Source organism: Notamacropus eugenii, chromosome 1, assembly GCF_028372415.1.
Source record: "Notamacropus eugenii isolate mMacEug1 chromosome 1, mMacEug1.pri_v2, whole genome shotgun sequence".
NCBI classification, from domain to species: Eukaryota; Metazoa; Chordata; class Mammalia; order Diprotodontia; family Macropodidae; genus Notamacropus; species Notamacropus eugenii.
Genome location: NC_092872.1, coordinates 131,813,922 through 131,837,279, shown reverse-complemented (window position 1 = coordinate 131,837,279; position 23,358 = coordinate 131,813,922). Strand labels below are relative to the sequence as shown.

The 23,358-nt window shown below is 41.3% G+C and overlaps 1 protein-coding gene and 1 long non-coding RNA gene across 5 annotated transcripts in view; one reads left to right on the top strand and one right to left on the bottom strand.

Annotated features, from left to right (window-relative positions):
- Positions 1 to 23,358, bottom strand: part of CORO2B (coronin 2B) — a 223,014-nt gene that overhangs the window by 119,985 nt on the left and 79,671 nt on the right. The gene's annotated exons all lie outside the window — the stretch shown is intronic.
- Positions 166 to 22,772, top strand: LOC140507174 (uncharacterized). Its single transcript, XR_011968233.1, has 4 exons — positions 166 to 1,042; positions 16,203 to 16,254; positions 17,659 to 17,766; positions 22,516 to 22,772. It is a non-coding gene; the product is annotated as an uncharacterized lncRNA (long non-coding RNA).

The window sequence follows — 23,358 nt, the reverse complement described above, 5'->3', positions numbered from 1 at the left end:
CTAGCTCTAGGTCTATGATTTTATGATTCTGCACAGACCAAACCTCCCTGATCTTCAGCCTGTCCAAATGCTAACAGGATGACTTCATTCTGAAGTCACAATATGCCTGAGAGCCAAGGAAGGTGTCAGGGTCAGGACTGGGCTCGAGACACAGACTAAGTAAAACCCTGCTCACAGCTCCTACAACCTCCAAGAGGCCCGCATTATCTTAGAGGAGGGACAATGGCCTGGTCCTTGGCTCCTTTTCTGAAGAACAGCTCCTCCTTCCTTGCTTGGAGAAAATATTGATCAACAAGCGACATCTGCATGCTACACCTCCTCCCACCTCCAACCCCCTCCCCAACCCCATCTTCCTTTTCTGTCAGCATCTGCCAAGATCATAATAACTACTCTGACAAGCATTGTAATGGGGGAAGACTCTTGCCTTCTAACTCTATTTAGCCTGAGCAACTGGCCTTCTCCAGACTCACTAACTGCCACCAGCCTTTACTTCCATGGCACTCCTGGGCAAAGTGGCCTCCTCTTTGCCTATCCAATTCCTACTTATTCTTCAGAGCTTAACTCCAGGCCCACCTCCTCCATAAAGCCTCCCTAGATTATCCTTATTCAGCCAGGGATCATTCCATCTTTTAAATTCCTGCAGCATCAGCCAATTCACTTCTCTGAGCTCCAGCTCTTTTCTTTAATGATGACAGATGGAAGATACGATTGTAAGGCCCCTTCCAATCTGATGATCATACTGGTCTACGGCTATACTTGTCTACTAAGACAGGGAGGAGTTGTGATCTGTAACACTGGAATTACCAATACTGACAAACTTCTAGATTTCCTTCCTCTCTTCTCTGTCTTTTTCCCTTCCTTCTTTCTTTTCTTCCTCTCTCCTTCCTTCCTTCCTTCCTTCCTTCCTTCCTTCCTTCCTTCCTATCTCTCCCTTCTTACCTGGGTCTCCCCATCTTTCCAGGCTCAAAGTACAAGGGCTTCACACAGGTCTGATCTCACTGTGGATAAGCATGACAGCTTTGATCTGCTGTTTCTGACATGGGTGAGTTTGCCTCTCTTTAGCCATCCATTTAGGCAGTCTTGGGTTCCCAGGGGCTTAATCTAGTGATGTAGAACTTAGTTCAGCTACCTGATTGATCAGTTGGCTTAGCCCACTATAGCTCTGAACTACTAAGCTCAATAGATCGTTCATCCTCAAATTCCTAAGTACTTGGGGTTACCAACATGTACCACCACATCTGGATAAATTTTCTGAAGGAATTAAGAATTTATTTCCTTTAGTATAATATAGCTTGTTGTCATTCAGTCATTTTTTCAGCCATGTCCAACATTTTGTGACCTCATTTGGGGTTTTATCAGCAAAGATACAGAAGTGGTTTGCCATTTCCTTCTCCAGCTCATTTGACAAATGAGGAAACTGAGGCAGAGTTAAATGACTTGCCCAGGGTCACACAGCTAATGTCTGAGGTTGGATTTGAAGTCACGAAGATGAGTCTTCCAGACTCCAGGCTTGGTATTCTATCCACTAGGCCACCTAGCTGCCCCTATAATCATTTAGGTACACCCAAATAAAAATCTGTACTGATCATTTCTGGAGAATAGCTTGCAGTAGAACAACACCAACTCTGGAGTCAGAGGTCCAAGTTCAAATCCCCCCTCTGACCGAGAATAATAAGTTATGATAATAATGTTGTGGTTGGGTTGTTTCCGTTGCGTTGGACTCTTCATGACCCCACTTAGGGTTTTCTTGGCAAAGATACTAGGGTGGTTTGCCATTTCCTTCTCCAATAATAATAACAATAGATAGCATTTATATATCATTTAAAAGTTTGCAAAGAACTTTACAAATATTAACTCATTTTACTCACACAACAACCCTATGGGGTAGGTTCTATTGTTATCCCCATTTTACAGATGGGGAAACTGAGACAGAGAGATGAAGTGATTTGCCCAGGGTCACACAGCTAGTAAGCATCTGAGGCTGAATTGAACTCTGTACTTCCTGACTCCAAGTGCAGTGCTCTATCCACTAACCTGCATGGCTACCATTATTACCTGTATGAACTTGAACCAACCCCTTGGCCTCTGTGGGGCTCAGTGTCCTCCTGTTAGAAAGAAAAGGGAAAGGGAAAGGGAAAGAAAGGTCTGACTAGATGGGTTCTGAGATACCCTCTAGCCTCAGTTCCTTGATCCTGTAGTTAACCAGACTCATTTCTCCCTCAAGGTGTGGTTCAAAGTTCCATCTCTAAGACCTTATCTCTCCGTCCTGGGGTCTCCAATGCATTGTTCCTTTGGTACTTTGGCCCTACTTCATTGTGATCTTTCAAAAGTTCGTTATCATAGAATAATGACCAATTTGGAACTTGAAGGGGATTTTGAAATCATTTACCTCTCTCACCCCCACCATCTCATTTAACAGATGAAGAAACTGAGGGCCAGAAATATTTAATTACTTGCCTAAGGGGAAAAGCATTCATTATCATGTACAGGCATTGAGCTTTACAGATAGTATCTCACAAATATTGTCTTCATAACAACCTCTTATAATTTTTTTTTTATAAATAGTAAATAATTATGGCAAGTAGTAAATCAAAAAACTACACCCAGGTGCTCTGACTCCCAGTCCAGCCTTCTTTCCCCTGAACACTGCCTCTTCCTTCTATGGCTTTCATCTATCTGTCTCGTCTCCTCAGTTCTGACCCCTGACCTCCCTGGTTTCCTTTAAGACTCAGTTAAAAGAAGGACAGCACCTTGAAGCAGAGACAGTGCCTGATGCCCTCCAACGACTCACCCAGGGCTGGACATGTGTTAGGGGCTCAATAATGGCATGGTAGAATTTAGTAATGTGCCATCTGGTTGATAGTCTCTATGTTCCTTGCCTTTCAGGAAACCATTCTGTTTCCTCTATTCAATATGGAAAGAAATAAACTCTAGAGTATACCAAGCATACACTTGTAAGAAATAAAATAGATTAATTTTTCTTGAAGAAAATTTTCTTATTTTTTATTAACTTTATTACTTTGGGAATCTTATAGGAAGATGGCAAAGTTATTTACCTAACAGTGCTCATACTTCTTGTCAGTCAGTCAACTATCACTTATCAATCACCTACTGTGGGCCAGGCACTATGCTTCGTACCAGGGATATCAAAAAAGGGGGAAAACCTCCAAAATAATCACCCTGCTTTCAAGGAGTTAATGATCTAAGTGACTGGATTCCCATAGTCCTTGAATGTATACTTATCCTGGGCTGGGAACCCTTGATCTAGTCCAACACTCTCATTTTACAGATGAGTTTCCTAACTGAGGCACAGAAGCAACCTGTTGAAACATCTATAACAACCTAAAGATAGCATTGAGACTTGAACCCAGTTCTCCTGGTTCCCAGTACTGTGCTCTTTCTACTAGACCAAGTTGGATGGATCTCGTTATTCACTGAAAGGATACCTGGAGAAGGGGGTGTTGCTTAAACTAAGGCAGGGAATCAAGTGCTCCACCTCCTTAGAAAAGCTAAGGCTGCACAATCACCCCTCTTTCAACAGGGTTCCATAAAAAATAATAACCACAGCAGAGACTAGAGTTGCTGAGGTCATATGTTTGGTTTTCAAAGTGTTTGGACCCCTCCCTAGAATCACAATGTACTCAGCCATCCTCCCAACAGCCCATCCCTGCCAATACCCCTTTACTCTCCCTTTCCAGACATTTTGATGTGTTTCTCTCCCATTGTGCACATGCCTCTCTCTTGAGCTCACAGATGCCACAGCCTCTCCGAGGTCACCTAGGGTCAACTCATGAACTAAATAAAAGACAAGAAATTCTTTTCTGGCCAATTCTGGGGCCAGTGCCTTGATGGTGATGTCCAACACAGAATCAGCTCTGGTCCCTGGCAGAAAATGCTACATCAGGTGTCTGCTTATGGGGAGCTAACATGCAGAATACATTTCCTGTGTTGATAATACATACAAAACCTGCCCAAGTACCAATGCTAATAGCCATTATTAAAACTGGGCTTCTTCCAATGGTGAAAGAGTGTGTCAGAATTTCCCCTGGGGACAAGGAGAGGCAAGGAGGGAAAGCAGAATTCTCTTCTTGGCCCTTTCTGCCTCTCCTTCACTCAAAAACCTTCAGTGACTCCCCATTGCCTGCAAAGTAAAGTTTGGATATCTAATCTTGACAAACTGACTCCAAACCACTATTCCAAACTTATTGCCTAGGACTTTCCTTCACATGCTCTATATATTCCAGCCAAATTGCACAATTCCCCATCCAACATTCTTATTCTATTCTTTGCCTTGCATCTGTGTGCCTTTGGTCATACAATTCCCTATGCTAACAATGGAATTCCCTGCTTTTTCCCCCTCCATCTATTGAAGTTCTTCCTTTATTCCAAATGTCAACTGAAGTGGCACCATGAAGGCTTCCCTAGCCCTGTACCATTCAATCCCTGACATCCAGGTGAAAGAGAGAACTTCTTACTCAATCTCTTAGACTACTTGGTTTAGACTTCTTTTCAGTCATCATACTCTCCCTTGTATCTTAGCTACTTGTGTCCATGATCTTCTCCCTAGCAAGTCAGGAATTTTAAGATCCTTACGAACAGAATGTGTGTATTATCTATCTTCGTATCCCCATTGCTAGCACACACTTCAATGGATTCACGATCTCATCAAAGTGGGCATTTCCTTCCAGTGGATCCCAATGCACCCATGACATTTCTTCCTGTAATAAATTCTCCAGAGGTAGCTAAAGCAATTCACTGAAGGCCCTTTTCTAGTTTCATAACCTAAAGTCTATAAACTTAACTTTTTCCTTTTTTCTACTTAACAGTATTTTATTTTTTCCAATTACATGTAAAGATAGTTTTCAGTATTCACCTTTATAAGATTTTGAGTTCCAAATTTTCCTCCTTCCCCTCTGCCCTTCCCAAGACGGCATGCAATCTGACATAGGAAATACATGTACAATCATATTAAACATATTTCCACATTAGTTTTGTTGCGAAAGAAGAATCAGAACAAAGGGGAAAAACCAAGTGAAAGAAAAAAAGAGAAAGAAAGAGAAAATAGTTTGCTTCAATCTGCATTCAGATTCCACAGTTCTTTCTCTGAACGTGGATAGCATTGTCCATCATGAGTCTTTTGGAGTTTTCTTGGATCATTGTACTGCTGAGAAGAGCTAAGTCTCTAAGCTAAAGCTGGGATGAACTTATATTTTAAAATATTCTGATAACTGTAGTTTCCTCAGGAACTTCAGTTCCTTTAAAATCTCCTTTACTTTATACACTTAAAAAACATTATTCTGAGAATGGGTCCATAAGGTTCTCCAGACAGCCAAATAGGTTCATGACATAAAAAAAGGGTTAAGAGTCTTTGTTTTGGTCTTCTAACAGATACAGTAGAAAGAGAGAGTCCTCCCTCAGACACTTGATCTTTGGGCAAAATCACTTAAACTCCCTGAGTCTCAGTTTCCTTATCTGTAAGATCAGGGAGTTGGACTAAATGACCTCTCTTGCCGCATCTAAAGCCATGACCCTGTAACAATCCCAAAAGCAATGGTTCAATGCCCAGGCAGTAGACCTGTTGGTCATTCCCGCACTCCCACCCTTTCTTTATGCCATACCTTTTCTGAATGATGTCCTTCATATCACTTTATATGTGTCCGAATCATCCTTGGTTATCCAATCCAATCCAATGAATCTAATCCAGTAAACATTTATTACGCAACTCTTCTGTTCCTGGCACCGTGCTATGACTTTTTAAAGTTTCATTTCTCACCCAGTTGCTCTCCTTCCCAGCTGCTTCTTCATCTTGCAAAATCGCATTGGTCCTGGAACTCGCTCCTGTCGCTATCTCCTATCCCTCCTATTTGATTGGAGGGAGGAGAGCACTAGTCCCAGAACCTCCATTTAGAAAGAGAGCCCACGTCAGTCATCTCTTTATTCCCACCTGGCTGTAATCTTCTGGACTTCACCATATACCCCACCTCCTACTGAATGGGTACCTTCCCTCTGCCCCCAATCTTCTCATCTTCCTTTTGTATACTGTCTTGGTGCCCACCTCCCATTAGAATATAAGCTTCTTGACAGCAGGGACTATCTTTTATTTTTTCTTTGTATCTGCAGAACTTAGCAAAATGCCTGAAATGTAGTACATGCTTTAGAAATGTTTACTAACTAAAAACTGCACTAAGACTTTTGGGACAGCGTGTATAATATACAGCCTACCTGTGCCTACCATGGGCTTCTCCATTGCTCTTTGGGTCACCTATAAATTTGGCTCTTTGGAGATTGTGATGTTTGTACCGTGATTGTCAGTCATAGAGATTTATTTATCAGGAGAATACTGGCATTTAAAAATTCGGATTTTGTGTCAGAGAGAAATTCAGGATTGTGTAAAGTGTTGTGCAATCCTCAAATTCCATCAGCCTGCTTGCTCCCTCCTGTTCGGTTCTGGCTCTCTCATTGTCCATCTGTAGTGCCTGGCCGAGGTATATGTAAGGGCAGACAGAATCAACAGCCTGCCCATTCCAACTGCATGTCTCGGTTTGTACAAAAAACACTCCACTCATTTATCTTGACCTAGGGGGCTCATTAAATTGGGCTCTTTTGAGTGGCTGTGGGTGTCATTTTGGAGGCTCTGTTGCATCTTGGAGTTTGAAGCCCATTATCACGAAAGCACAGATTTATCATTGGAAGGGACCTCAAAGAGAAATCTGTTCAGTTCCCCCATTTTACAGATGGAGAGACTGAGAAACTAGTGAGGTTAAATGATTTGCCTTTGGTCACATTGACAGTAAGTGAAAGAGTCAGGATTTGAACTCATGTTTTCTGATTTCAAATCTAGTGCTTTTCCATGGTATCTTCTCTTGCACATAGTAGATACTGGAGGGAAAAAGCTGACAAATTGAATGGCACTCCAAGGTAATTGCTAAATTCTTCACCTACTTGAGTCCTTTTCATCCTGCAAAACTTAGACTAAATCCCACCTTCCCCATGAAGTGTTCTCCGATAATTATGGCTCTCCCTTATTATCTCTCCCTCCCTGATGACGGCTCATCACACTTTCGGTCCCACACAGTGTGGTATCTGTTCGATTGTATTCAGCTCCATATCTGACTCTGTGCCATCTCATACCGAACTGTCATTGGTGGATGTCTTGTAAATCTTGTCTTTCCAACTTAATTGGAAAGACAGTGTGGCCATTGCACATAACAGGCATGTAACATAACTAATCAATTTAATTAAAAGTTGCCCTATGAGGTCTTAGTAGAGAATGAACCAGCTTAGAAACTCTTAGTCAAAATAAGGGCTTCTGTATATCATAGGAGCCCAATTAATGCATGTCAAATATACGGAGATGAATCAAATAAGGAATCAATTAATTCTTTATCAAGTATCTAATGTGTACCCACTCCTGTGGTAGGCATTATGATAATAAAAAGATTACATATTTTCATCAATGATTTGGGTGAAGGCATAGATATGGTATTGTACAAAGCATGAAATGACAAAATAGGGATCCAAAGATTTTGATAGGCTCAAATGATGGGATGAACTGAATGAGATAATTTTTTTATCCAAATCTATGAATTAATGATGCAGGTAATGCGCAGTGAAGAAATTCCCTCTACCAATGTAAATCAGCAAACATTTTGTCATGTATGTTCTTAGAGTGTTGATTAGGGGCACACAGAAGTTCAAATACTTGCCAGGAGTCACACAGTCAGTATAGGTTTAAGGCTGGGCTCGAAGCAAACTGAGGTTTTTCTGATTCTGGAGTTGGCTCTCTTCCATCTAGGACTAGTCTGTACTGCCTCTCCATGATGAAACTGAATAGGAAAAATTTAAAGTCCTCTGCTTTGACTCAAGGAAGTCACTGCCCAGGTATATTTGGGGGAGGCAATGTTGGACAACAGTTCACATTTTTTTAAAATGTGAGTTTTAATGCATTCCAATATGAGTCAACAGTGTGACATGACAGCTAAGAAAGGAAATGAAATGTTAGGCTATATTAAGAGAGACACAGAGTCCAGAACACGGGAAGTGACAATCCTACTGGCTTCAGCTCTCTGGTCAATACCCAGGAGTACCATAGTTAGCTCTTGGTGTCACATTTTAAGTGAACACTGGAAGTGTTCAGATGAAAGGCCTAGGATGATGAGGGTCTTAGAGATCACACCACACAAAGATTGGTGAGAAAAGCTGAGGAAATTTAGCTTGGAGGAGAGAAGGATTTAGGTACATAATAGCCATTTTCAAAGTATGCTACATGGATGTGGGATTAGATCTACTTTGCTTGACTTCAAACAAGATGGAAGAATAAAGTGTAATAGGTGGAAATTCCTAACTAAGGGAGAAATGAAGGTTTGATGTAAGGAAAAACTGCCTCAACAATTAGAGGTCTCCAGAAGGGAAATGGTCTACTTGGAAAGGTAGGGAGTTTCCCTTCACAAGAGGCAGAAGCTAGATGACCCCTTTGTCATGTATCTTGGAGAGGAAATTCTTGCTTGGGTACAGCCTGGACATATGGAAAGAAGGAAGGTAGAAAATGAGCCTTTATTAAGTACCTACTATGTGCCAGACACTGCTTAAGTGCTTTACAAATTATCTTCTATCTGCCACTATCTCATCTGAACCTCACAACTATCTTTAGAAGTAGGTAGTATTATTATCCACCTGTTACATTCTAGGAAACTGAGGCAGACATTGCTTAAGTGACTTGTTTGGATCACAAAACTAGTAAGTGCCAAATGTACATTTGCCTAAAAGACTATTTTAGGGAGAACTCACTCAAGGAAAGTGCTCAGAATGGTGGTCAGAAGAAGAGATACAAGGACACTCTCAAGGTCTCTCTGAGAAACATTGGAATCAATTGTGTGCCATGGGAGATGGCAAAGAACTGCCTTGCATGGTGTACCCACATCAAATATAGTACCGTGCTCTATGAGCAAAGCCAGTTTGCAAATAGCTCAAAAGAAATGTGAGATGCTCAAATTCAGAAACATCTCCACTCCAAATGTTCACATGGACCCAACCTATGGTAACCTTCTGAGCTCATATTGGTCTGATCAGTCAGAGTTGGACATGCTGTACCTTGACACCAACATAGTTGTGTCATTTTGGTCCCCTTCAAGAATGAACCAACCAAGTGCCGGAGACCAGATTTGAACTCAGGACTTCCTGACTCCATACCCAATACTCTATCCACTACACCATCTTGCTGCCACCTCTGAAGCCCCTTCTAGTTCTGAGACTCTATGAGTTTTTGAAATTCAAACCAACAGACATTTGCTAAATGCTTACCAGGTAGAAGGCTCTGTGGTAGGTGCCATGGGAGAAACGAAAAACTAAGAGACATGATTCTTGCCCTCAGGAAGCTTATAGTTGAAAAAACAGCATGAGAAACATAGAATTAAGATATAAGAAGCAACCTGGATTAGTGCATAGACCATAGGTCTTGGAGCCATGAAGACCTGGGCCCAAGTCTTGCCCATGACACACACCAATTGTGAGACCTTGGACAATTCAATTCAATTTCTAGGCAACTCTCTAAGTCCACAAGTTGCAGAAAAGTTGCACACTTGCATTGACAGGGGGAGTTTCCTTACCCAAGAGTGCCCTAAACCAATAAAATTCCCTATCTCTATAAGTAAGATGGGATTATTGCAAAGAAGAGTGTTATGAGAACTTGGGGCATTTGCTTCAGGGGATATGGTGATAGTTTTTTAACAACTGGTTCTATGGAAAAAAACAATATGCAAGACATACTTTTATTTTTAATCTGCAATAATAACATTTTCTCTACCACTTTCTTAAGTCTAGTCAATCAAAAAAACAATGAAGCAAACCCTTGCCAAATTCTGGGGTGTAAATGCTCACAATGAAAATTTCACAACTGACTTTTGTGAGGTAACTTGAATTGGCTCCAGCATCCTCACAGATTGCTTCCCAGAGTGCATCCCAGGAAACTTTGTGGAGAAGTTGACACAAGTTGGGCTTAAAGATGGAAATATTTCTTTTGAGGGGAGACCACTCTAGACATAGGAGATAGTCTGAGAAAAGGCATGGCTACAGGAAAAGGGTAAACTGAGTTTAATGAATAATGATCAATCAAGTCTGCCTGAGGGCTAGAGTACATAAAGAGGTATCAGCAGTAGAAATGTAAGATGGAATCAGGTTGCAAAGGACCTTGAATTTCAAGCTGAGGAATTTGTATATAGTCCTTTTCCTCAAGGAATTTAAAGTCTAATTGGAGATAAAATTAACACTCCCAAGAAAAGAATAACAATAAAAGGCAATCTAATTGTCTAAATGTACATGATTTGTCCTGGCACTAAGGGCTATTGGAGTTCAGATAGCATGGGATAGCCGGGGAAGATTTTATGAAAGGGACAAGATTTGAAAAGGCAGAAAGAAAGGGGAAAAGGGATGTAAACTCCTTAAGAATAAAACTCTTTCTTTCCTTTTTCTTTTCTTCTTCCTTCTTTTCTTTTGTTTGTCCTTTCTTTCCTTCCTTTTTCTTTTTCTTCTTCCTTCCTTCCTTTCTTCTTCTTTCTTTCTTTCCTTCTTTCTTTTCTTCTTTCTTTCTTTCTTTCTTTCTTCCTTCCTTCTTTCCTTCCTTCCTTCCTTCCTCCCTCCCTCCCTCCCTTTCTTCCTTCCTTTCTTTCTTTCTCTCTCTCTTTCTTTCTTTCTTTCTTTCTTTCTTTCTTTCTTTCTTTCTTTCTTTCTTTCTTTCTTTCTTTCTTTCTTTCTTTCTCTATGACCTAGTGCAGTGCCTTGGACACAATAGCTTAATAACTATTGGCTGAAATGAACTCTAGATGTCTATCTTAATAGTGGGGAAGGCCCCCGTAGCTACATCAGCCACACTGGCAAGCTCACTTAGCCCAGCAACCACCTGCAGAGGGTGTGCCTCCAAGTCAGGAAGGAAGACCATTCACATTATTACTGAGTCAACACTGCAGCACTTCAAGGGTTGGGGGTAGTAATGGGGAGGGGGGGCTTTTCTCTCCTGTATGCACAAGCCATATGGAAGCTAATTCTATCCTGTCTTCAGGTCCTGAAAATGATTTATTAGATTTGCTTGGTATATTTTTTAGATGACTAAACCAGAGTATTTTTTTCCTAACACAAAAATACATGTACACAGTTGTTTTTAGAATTTTACCAGCTCTCAGGAGAAAAGGACGGCATTAGTGGTGACAAGTTGTTGGGGGTGAGGTATAAAGAAATCCCCTAGAGGTGTGCAGAGCTGTGCAAGGACCAATGGAGACATCTCCGTCTTAGCCCTTCCTCTGCTAAAGCATTCATTTCATAGGATCACAGACAAAGAACCAAAAGGTACATAGAGTCCTTTGAGTTAAAGCTCTCAATTTTACAGATGAGGAAACTGAGGCCCAGAGACTTGTCCAGGGTTACACAGCTCCTAAGTGTCAGAGATTCAAACTCAGGTCTTAATTCCATGTCAGCACTCTTCATTTCGTCATCTGGGTACCATCTAGTATTTTTTAAATGTTGAGTTATTTTCAGTCACATCTGACTCTTCATGATCCCATTTGGGATTTTCTTGGTAAAGATACTGGAGTGGCTTGCCATTTTCTTCTCCAGTTCATTTGACAGATGAGGAAACTGAGGCAAACAGGGTTAAGTGACTTGCCCAGTGTCTGAGGCCACATGAAGACTCAAGAAGACGAGTCTTCCTGACTCCAGGTCCAGCATGGTATCCACTACACCACCTAACTGCCCCTTTAACAATCCCTATCAGTGCTTGGATGTCACTCAGCTACAGCACCATGACATGGAAAAGAATGAGGAAGACAAGGAGGAGTGCTCTTGCTCCTGAGCTGAACTGCATTTTCATGACCTGGGCCCATTGCAGGTCCGCCATATGGAACAGAATCAGCATGGTATTTAAAGTTGAGAGATTTGGATTCTGACAGCAGTTTTACCACTAACTTTAGTGATGCTATTTTGTCTCTCTAGGTCTGATATTCCTCGTGTATAAAATGAGACAGTTGGATGAAGAGATCTCTCAGATCCTTCCCAGCTCTGCCATTCTAAGATTTAGTCATAGATGACGGTTTTTCTTCTGCTTCAAAATCTCGAGGGGGAGGGGTGCAGAACCAAATAGGTCATTTCACTGTTCTCCAAGGTACAGCAGAACTTTCAGGCTAGAGCACTTTAACAGCAAGGACCCTGGCATACACAGGAGAGCCTGCTATACACAGGTTCTTGATCTGCTTTTTCAAAAGGAAAGCAACTTTTGAGGGGTCGCCAATCCCTTTCATCAAGGACATATGCCATTCACTTAGTTCATGGGAAAAAGTCAGCAGCCTGAACTTCAGAGAAAATACAAACAGAGAAACAAAGATCAACCAACAGAGAGGGCTTGCAACAGTCTGACCATTACATACATACATAGTTACTAGAGAGAGAAAAGCATTAATATCTGGGTTTTCAAAGCGTGGGGACTCCTTATCAGCTGCTCAGAGTCACATCTGGCCAAACAAACACTTCCAATGAGTAAACCCCAAAGTAAAACCCCACCTCAGAGTATTTATACACTTTTCGGAGCTGGAGGGCATCACAACCCTAGAGAACCAGTGCATTAGAAATCAACAAAAGGTGTGGGCTTCCCCTAATCAAACTTCCCTTAATGGGCAGGCCCATTAATGGGTGGGGAAGATCTTTAACTCTCATAATTACCATTACAAGCCCCTTCTGAAAATGGGCTTCATCCTAAAGAATGTCATGTGTACCTGGAGATGAGGATTTCATTTTCTCTTCTTGCTTCATCACAGAGTAGGAAACTAAAACTGCTGAGGATCCCTGGACTCCCTGCCCTGTCAGCCAGATGCTGAACGTAGAACACACACATACTATATTATATATGTATATATCTATAGATATATAGATAGGTATATATGTATATATGTATAGGTATACACCGCTTGGCTCACAAAATGGCAGACCTGCTACTCCTAGTAGATTTGTCAGCCTCATTTTGAATTCCTATTCAAAAACTTGTCACGGCTCCCTATTTCCCAAATCACTGAATCCAAGCTTAGGGAGCCATGGCAAGTTTCCAATCTGACTTCACCCAATAAGAGTGGTAAGAAGACTGGATAGAGAGTCTAAGGATTTAGGTTCAAATCTCATCTCTGTCATTCCAGTGGTATTTACCTCAGGCAAATCCCCTAACTACTCAGAGCCTCAGTTTCTTTATCTGTAAGAAGAGGGATGTAGAGTTGAGGTTTTTTATTTTGTTTTGCTTTTTGCTTATTTGCTTCGAGGAATCCTGGCACACTACAGGGGAGGTGGGAGATCTCGGTATCATTTGAGTGCAAGTGTAAATTTCATACAACGTAAAGCACACCAGTCTAGAACTCCAGCACAACACTGTGCTAGTGAGAACCACTGTGAGGTACCTTATAGCTCTAAATCTTAGGAACTAGTGGAAGGCTTGGGTGGCACAGTGGATAGCATGCCAAACCTGAAGAGTCAGGAAGACTCCTTTTCCTGAATTCAAATCCAGCCTCAGACACTTAGAGCTATGTGACCCTGGGCAAGTCACTTGACCCTGTTTGCCTCAGTTTCCTCATCTGTAATATGACCTGGAGAAGGAAATGGTTAACCTCTCTAGTATCTTTGCCAAAAACAAGAAAAAAAAAACCAACCCATAGGGGTCTCAAAGAGACAGTCAGACATGACTGAACAACTGAAATGAAAGATTTATGATAGCTCATAATATATAATACTTTAACATTTACAAAGCAAAACCTCCTTTTCAATCAGGTCAGCCCCTGACAATCCCATTATTGCATCGTGATCTCCCCTACCTCTGCATTCATACTGTTTTCCTCACTTAGAAGGCCTCCATCCTGTCCATGGTGATTGAGTTCTAGAAAGGGACCTTAGAGTCCATTTGGTCTCATCTCCTTTTTACAAAGCCTAAAGAGAAGAATGACTTGTCCAAGGTCACATGAGATAAGTAGCAGGATCTGGATTTGAACCCAGAACTTCTGACTCCAAATCCTCTGCTCTTAAGACCTATTATAACATCCTTCAAAGCTCAGCTCAAATCCTACCTCTTCCAAGAACCCCTTTGGGAATTACTCTATCTCCCTCTATGTCACATTGATCTTTAACTCCAGTGAATCTCTATTGTAACTATTATAAAATTAACTGAATTGTCTTCTGATCCTTCCATGTGGAGAGGTCTGCAACATGGGGGTGGGAATCAGTGCTATTTGTCCTGGGTTGAGGGGTGTTGCCTCCATTTTGCTTGGCACCTCCTCAAGAGGACACACCCACCTTGTCTACAGAGTCTCCTGCCTAGACAGAGGAAGGGGCTGGGCCGGTGAACAACCACAGAACAGATGGTTTCGATTTGCAACCCCCAGAACCCAATGCTGCTGACCTATTTGGGGAAATCTACTGACTACTTAGCCTTTGGATCTTTCTTCCCTGTTTGCACTTCACAGGTCTTTCTATGGATCTGATGGTTGGGTTAGGAAGAGGCAGGATGATGAGTAAAAAAGGATGGACCGAGATGCTGTCCAGAGGTCTTGGCTCCAGGGCCAGCACTGCCTTCCATGCAATCACATACAGTTTACCTCTCTGAGTAAGCAAAGTGGTGCACTAGCTAAGACAGAGCACTAGGCCTGTTGTCAGGAAGAACTGAGTTCAAATCCTGCCTCAGACACTCTCTCAAAGCATGACCCTGAGCAAGTCACTTAACTTGTCTGCCTCGGTTTCCTGAACTGTAAAACAGGAATAATATTAACACACTTCTCAAGGTTGTTGTGAGGATCAAATGAGATAATATTTTAAAGAACTTAGCAAAATGCCTGGGATATAAATGCTTATTTCTATCCTTCTTCTCTATCTCGGTTTCATCTGTAAAATGGAATAGTAATCTTTGTATACTGGTCTTCTTAAGAAGGTTGAAAATGTTTTGAATATATATATATACATATATATAAAATATATAAACATTATATTATATATATACATATATGTACATATAGATATAGATATATTCTTCATCTTTATGTGTGTATATGTATGCATATGTATGTGTGTATAAGAATCACTATTATGACAGCTTGCCAAGTCCTACATGCCCAAATCAGTAACTATATCTGTGAGATACCAACCAATATTCCATCTTTGCCCTCCTGGATTCTGTCTAACCTAGTCATGGGAGAAAAAAAAAGTCTTATTTCTTATCTCTCTAGAGAAGGCAGTTCTTCCTATATAGGAGTCAAGGAGTCTCTGCCTCAGTTTCCACTGTATTCATGATTTGATGTCCATAACTGATTCTTCTTAAAGTGAAGACTGGGCCAGTTTCACTTTTGGTTTTGTATCCAACACTTAGCAAACAATGCTTGACAAATAGAAGGCACTTATTAATTGATTGCTTGTTCGATTGATGACTTCATCAAGGGATCTGATAAGATGGAATCAGATTTGATGGACTTGAGGAAAGTAGTCCATTTTTCTTTGCCAAAAGCCCATTTCTCTCATTTAAATTAGCCCACTCAGGCTGGGATTTGGTGACTAGCTGCCTCAGTTGAGGTCAAGGACAAAAAGTGGAGTAATCTGGGTTCCAGTTTGACTCTGCCACTAATCAGATGTGACAGTGGACAAATTACTGATCTTTTCTGGGTCTCACTGAAGGGAGACTAGAACCAAAGCCTCTTCACAGTTGCTCAGTCCATCCTTTTCCACTCCATCAGCCTGTCTCTCCCTAATCCAACCATTGGATCCATGGCAAAAGCCGAGGACAATTTTTAATTGGATTATCTCTCAGGACCCTTCTAGGCTTGAACTTCCTCAATTTTAAGTCATTTTCTCAGGACCCTGTACTTGACCTGGAGGACAGGGATTGTGTCTTTTATTTCTTTGTGTCCAGTGTCTAGCACCATGCCCCAAAGTGTTGTTCAGTCATTTCAGTCATGTCTGACTCTTTGTGACCCCATTTGGGGTTTTCTTGGCAAAGATACTGGCATGGTTAGTCATTTGTTTCTCCAGCTCATTTTACAGATGAGAAAACTGAGTCAAACAGGGTTAAGTGACTTGTCAAAGAGCTCTAAGTGAATGAGGCCAAATCTGAACTCAGGAAAATGACTCCGGGCCCAGCATGCTATCACTGAAGGAAGTTATTTTAGAGATCATTTAGGAAAATATTTTTCATTTTACAGGTGAGTCTGTGGCTGAGAGAAAGCAGGGGACTTGTTCAAGTTCATATGTTCAGTAAGTAAAAAGACCAGGATTCAAATCCAGTCATAAGATCAGAGATCTAGAACTGAATGAATGAATGAATGGAAAAGCATTTATTAAACACTCACTAAGTGCCAATCACTGCACTAAGAGCTGGGAACACAAGTACAAAGAAAAAATAATCTTTGTCCTCAAGAAGCTTATCTTCTAATAAGGGAGGACAACACTTATAAGGGAGGGGTAGCCAGGGGAAGTGATCTAGTCTGGGCAATAGGGCAATCGACTGACATGTGACCTCAAAGATCACCTAATGTCAGATCACAGGATCACAGCTCTAGAACTGGAAGAGACCTTAATCTATCTGGATATTTAGTCCAACCCCTTCATTTTACACATGAGGAAACTGAGATCTATGGAGGTTAAATGACTTACCCAAGGTCATAGCTGCAATAAGTGACAGAACTGGAATTCAAGTCCAATAAACACTCTTTCTACTATACTATTAAAGATGTTTAGGTTTTGAGATGGAAAGATTTGAAATAGGGTTCAAACAATAGCAGATGAAGTCCCCGATTTCTCCAAACAGGCCTAATGAGGGTTTGGGTTTCATTTGTTTGTTTGTCTGTTCAATTTTTAAGAGAGATCTTTTCTGGTTACTCCAGACTGGGGTGGGGGAGTAAGAAATAAATCGTTTTAGGGTGACTTAGTCCTGCTGTTGGCCCACATCCTTCTCAAGCAGCAGTAATAACGTTTCCACACGTTGACATGGGGTTCCCAGAGGGCTGCTGTTTGGGTTAGGCAATGAAGTGAATCAGACAGTTAAGATATTGTGGTCACTTGTGAAACAAAACACATTTAAGGGTAAGAGGAGAGGGGAAACAACCAAACCATTTCAACAAAGTCTTAGTGGCAAGGAAAGGTGCTCACTCTCCTTGGGTCTGACTGGGTCCCACCCCCCACTCCCAGGTATCAGGTCACAGTGTTCTCAGAGTCAGGCAGACAGGATCACCTTAGGGTATATACCTTGGTGTCCCCTGGGAAAATGTCTCCCTTTCCTTCTGATAATTCATTAAGCCAATATTTACTCAGATAAACACTAACTGCAGCTAGATCATACAGCAGATAAACGTGGAGTCAAGACCTGAGATCAAATCCAATCTCAGACTCCGGGAAAATCACTTAACCTCTCTCTGTCTCAGCTTCCTCATAATAGCAACTACCTCACAGAGTTATTGAGAGGATAATATACGTAGAACACTTTGCAAATCTTAAAAGTTAATTACTAAGTGCCTTCTGTAAGAATACTGTACCAGGTGCAATGGGAAAAAGGATCAGCAAGACACAGTTCCTGCCCTCATGGAGCTTAGAATCTGGAATCAGTCAAGATGTGGAAAAACTTATACTTCTGTCTATTTCTACTGTCTTAATTCCTTGCAGATTTAGAGGTGACCCAAGTTGGGACCTGGAGCCAACCAATAAGGAGCAAGGAGGTGGAGAAGTGGATAGATTAAGAATGGAAACACTTGGCCTAACATTCTGTGCCTTGTGAGTTACCAACATCCAGACATCCTCTGTGACATTGGAACAGCTGAGCAATGGGCACTAGGCGCCCTGGCATTCTTGATGCCTACACTGCCATCATCTCTTGGCCGCTGGCCTTCAGGGACCATTCCTTCCTTACTGTGTAGACCATATCAGGGAGTGATATTATAATTACAAATGCATGTGATACATACATATATATGCATATATTATATATCATGATTTATAATATATGTAAGTTTATATATGCATATATATGTGATATACAGACATAAAAAATATGTTATATCATGATATGCAATATGTGTGTTTGTGGGTATGTATATATGTCTGCATTATATATCTATATATTATATTATAATTACATCATATTAAATGGTTCTATATCATGATATATAATATGTGTGTATCTGTACATACATATATACATGTATACATACATGATGTGCAATGTGTGTATATTTGCCCATACAAATATACATGTGTGTATGCATGCACACATACAAATGTGTATGGTATATAATGTGTGTACTTGCCCATAGAAATAGACATATATGTATATAGATGCACACATATACATATGTGTGTGCATGTACACACACACATGCTTCTGTATGTTAGAGAAGTGGCACCACCATGGCATAGAGACTTGGAGTCAAGAAATATCTGTATTTGAATTCTGCTTCCCACACTTACTGTGTAACCACAGACAAATAATTTAACCCTCTCTGGGCCTTGGTTTCCTCAATTGTAAAAATGGAATGATAATATATAAAGGATCAGGCTTATTGGCGGACTCAAACAGAAGAGTCTAAATTCCAAAGCCATGTATATATGTCAGCTGCTATTACTACTAGACCATAATAAGTTCCTTGGAGGCTTTCAAAGAACGAATGAATAAAAAAGCATTTATTAAGGACTCACTGTAAGAAAAGCAACACTTTGTATCCTTCACAGACTCTGCCTGGTCCCTTGATTTGTAGTAGGTGTTAATTGTGTGGTACAAGGGATAGAGAACTGGACTTGAAGTGAGGAAGACAGGAGTTCTCATCCTCAGATACTTACTAGTCACATAACCCTGAGTAGTTCACAACTTCTGTCTGCCTTAGTTCCCTAATCTTTAAAACAAAGGTAATAATAGAACCTACCTTCCAGAGTTGATGTGAGGAGAAAATGAGATAATATTTATAAAGCACTTTGAAAACATTGAAAAAGTACTATAGAGAAATGCTGCTGTTACCACTTACTAATGTGTTGCTATTAACAACTTACTACTTACTTACTACTTCCTGAGATCAGAGTGAGAGAATTCACCCTGTAGCCTCTGATTTCTGCAACCATCTCCAGAAGACAATGGAGCAGGGAGTCCAGGGGAATTTAGGGAATCATGCCCTGTTGAACCATTTGGGGGTGAAAGAAGGGGAAGAGGTAGTAGCAGTGGTCTGAGGCTGGTCTCCATGATCTTTTTTGCGGGAAAAAGACCTATGGGTAGAAGTATCATTAGCTCCTCTCCAGGAAGAGAGTGTGGTGGGCTGGGTACCAAGGCTGGGGTCACATATTCAGGACTCTATCCCTATCTCAAAAAGAGCATGAGGAATATTCAAAGAACTGGGTAATAAATCAGAACAATCTAAGTAATTCAGAGCAGTCTGATTCTGTCTCCTACCCTACCCACCAGGAGTCAGAGAAAATTCAGGGCCTTTCATTTTTCCTTTGGAGTTGCCATGTTTTCTTGCATAGTTCAATCATGAGGCCTCATGATTGCACTACATCTACCCATATCTACCCAGAGAAAAATGAAATTAGTCTGGCATGATCCATTCTGAATGAAGCTTTGTTACCTCTAAGTCATTATCATTCTTCTTTCTAAATCTTTCCATGCTGTCCTTTTAATAATGTATTCTAGAATTTTCCTAGGAATCAAAGTCAAGGCCATTGGCTTACAAATCCTATCTTCTATTTTCATTTGCCCTTCTTGAGTCCTTCAGCAACTCTCCTGCTCCCCGGTATCTTTCTAAGATTTCCTAAGTCATCACATCTGCCTTTTCTCACACAGCTTCATGTTACTCAATTAGCTTGACTCAGCTTAAAGCATTGCTGAATCTCTCCTAGGCCTTCCTACCCGCAGTTAGGTTGGCTCTTTCTGAAACCTGATTCTCTAGATCTCTGTCTTTCCTCTCCTCGTTCATTCTTTCTTTCCACTTCCTACACCCTCATCTCCACGTTAAGTCCAAGGTTGAGCCATTTCTTTTACTACCCTTTAACATTGGAGAAGTAAAGGCCCTTCGTCTCTTGGGGTCCCATATCTACTCTCCAACTTCAGCCTAGAACTGCTTTCCCTTAAGAACACTTGAATCCCCTAAACTCTGCCCATATACATTCTCTTAACCAGTGTTACCTCTGTTCTGGGCATAAAGCCTGCTCCCAGCCTATGCAGGTTAAACCCCTCCAACTCTTCTCATCTGTTCTCATTTAAAATGCCTTACTAGTGGACTTATTTTTTCCCACCTCAACCTGCACATCCTGTTTTCTCCCCGTAAAATCTCTTATTCTCCTCTTCTTGAGAGGCTGTATTTTTTTTACTTACTCCTCCATCCTGGCCCCCAGAATCCCTCTTACACTGAAAGGAAGGTTATGAATGAATGAATGAAAAAGATTTACTGTATTAAGCACCTGCTATGTGCAAAGCACTGGACTAGGTGCTGGGGGCATGAAGAGAAAAGAAGAGATATTTTCTGTTCTCAAAAAACACATTCTAAAGGAGGATTTAGGACTCAGCACTTAGCTTCCATTATTATATGAAGAAGCCCACCTCAGTCACCTCTCCAAGTCCTCATCTTTGGGTCAGTCACTTCTCAGCAGTTAGAATGAAAAGGAAAGTGCAGATGTGAGACAACTTGCTACAGGAGTTTGGCTTGGTTGTCTTTCCCCTTAATAGAGTGGCAATATGCCACTTCCTCTCTCTTCTTAACCAGAGGAAGTCTGAGTCAAACTGAGCACTGTCTCTTTGAAGCTGGTCTAGCCTGTCCATTGTTTGTCTGGGCCTATAGGGAGGTATATGAGCTGCTAACACCCTGGTATAGGCCCACTTCCCTCCTCACCTAATCGGTCTCCTTATCTTCAGCTTTTCCTCTCTCCAGTCTATTTTTAAATACTTATCAGATTAATCTTCCAAAAACATAGTGGTGGTCTCTACACCTCCCTGTTCAAACACCTACACCTCCCCACTGTGGCTGTTATCTAGTCATGACCCTGTGTCTATAGCGCACCAATAATATCCATAGGGTTTCCTTGGCAAAGATACCAGAGTAGTTTGCCATTTCCCATGAATTAAGGAAAACAAAGGTTAAGTGACTTGGTCAGGGTCACACAGCTGGTATCTGAGACCACATTTGAACTCAGATCTTCCTGATTCCAGGCCCAGCATTCTACTCACTGAGCCACCTAGCTACCTCTAGTTTCCCCTTACCCATAGGATAAAGTCCAAAGTCCTCAGTTTGACTTCCCAAGGCGCTGATATTCACAGTTCTGTCCAACCTTACCTCCCTGGTCTTCCTACTCCACTTCATGAAAGCCAGGCTGGTGTCCTTGCTGTTTCCCTATAATAATAATACTAATGCATAGACTGTCCTGGGCTGAAGGTACAAGGCAGAAAGGTGTCAAACCAGGACTGCTGGGAGTAAAGATGAAGAGAAGAGACTTTGGGGAGATTGCAGAGATGAAAAAAGCCACATACGTAAAAAAGGGCCACAGCATCAGGCAGCCACAGCTTAAAGATGAACAACCAGAAATACCCAAGTTGGGAACCAGAGCTCCATGACCATGCAGAAAGGAGGTGAGCCATAAGCTACAGAACAGGTGATAGCAGCAGCTCTAGGCTCCTAAGCAGTGGAAACAAAGGAAAGCCTGCTGCTCAGCTGCCCCAGAACCAACCAGAATGCCCTGAGGCTGCTGAGATTTCCTCTACACTTTCACAATCAATACTGGTGGATTTGGGGGGATGGGCTAAGAAACAACACTAACCTAGAGGTGAGATATATTTCCCTTTGCTAAAGTGAGGATACTAGTGACTTCTATGTTCTGTGTTATTCAATCAGTTTAGTTGTGTCCAACTTTTAGTTACCTCTTTTTGGGATTTTCTTGGCAAAGATACAGGAGTGTTTGTCATTTGCTTCTCCAGCTCATTTTACAGAGGAGGAAACTGAGGCAAACAGAGTTAAATGACTTACCCAGGATCACACAGGTAGGAAGTATCTGAAGCTGAATTTGAACTCAGGACTTCCTAACTCCATCTAGGTCTGGTGTTTTATCCACTGTGCCACCTAGCTGCCCTCTGTATTCATTACTGTTTTGAATAAATATTCTAATATTTAAATGATTATCAGAAGCTTGGAATATTTGCAATAAGGTATCATACCCCTCAGAGAGAACTAAAATACTACAGTTTTCATAGAGAGATTATGATTTTCTCCAAGAAAGAATTTGAGTAGAGGCCCAAGCCTGATGTTATTACCAATAAGACTTCAAAATTGAGCCCGGGTTCACATGAGTCCAGAGCTTTAATAATGAGCCATCCGTTACATAACATCAAAATAAAAGAAAAATTAGACAGAGTTTCTATATCTGAAAAATGGGAGTTATGGAGAGTCCTGGTGTAGTGCAGTGTTCTGGGAGTCAGATCACTGAGACCACTATGAAAGTACCTTATTCTCTCTAAGAATTTCTCTCTTCCACTTTCCAATTCACTCCTAGGTCCAGCGCTGCGATCCTATACAGTCACCTACTATTACGTGAGAAGAAAACCCCTTTATTTTATAGGAGAGCAAACTGGGAACCAGAGAAGTAAAATTACATGCCTAGGGTTATATGGGTAGTGAACAGCAGACCGAGAATTCAAACTGGGATCTTTCTACTCCAATGTGCCACAGTGGTTCTCTGAGCCTACAATACTATGATTGTCTTTGACCATGCTATACTCCTGGAGGAATTTCTGCTTAATAAAGGATAAAACTGAGAAAGGCTACCAGTTTAGTTTTTGTAACCACTGATATTCAGGTTTTTAGGGTAACATCAATTTCTTGGTAGGGTGATTGACTAGAAGTGTATGTTGGTCCTTCATTGCCAAAGAAAACCATGCCATCAAGAGACATGACTTGCACTTGACTTTGCTTTGAGTGAGGGAGGGCTGTGCAGGTCACCAGTCTCACTTCTCCTCCAGAGCCATCTGAATCCAGTGTCCAGATATTCATCAGGATGACTAGAGATGACCCAGGATGAGGCAATTGGGGTTAAGTGACTTACCCAAGGTCACACAGCTAATGAGTGTCAAGTGTCTGAGGTGAGATTTGAACTCAGGTCCTCCTGACTCCTGCACTGGTGCTTCATCCACTGCATCACCTAGCTGCCCCTACTGACTAGAAGTAGAAGAGCAAGAAAAAGTGGAAATTGCTTCCTTTCCAAATAGTGTCCCCAAATCTCCGTTTTTCCTTCTCACAAGCTGAATTACCAGTCTCCAGATCCCAAGCTGAAATTTGTGATGACAACAGTGCAAACATAAACAAGGAGAACACCAATCCTAGTTGAAATTAACACATC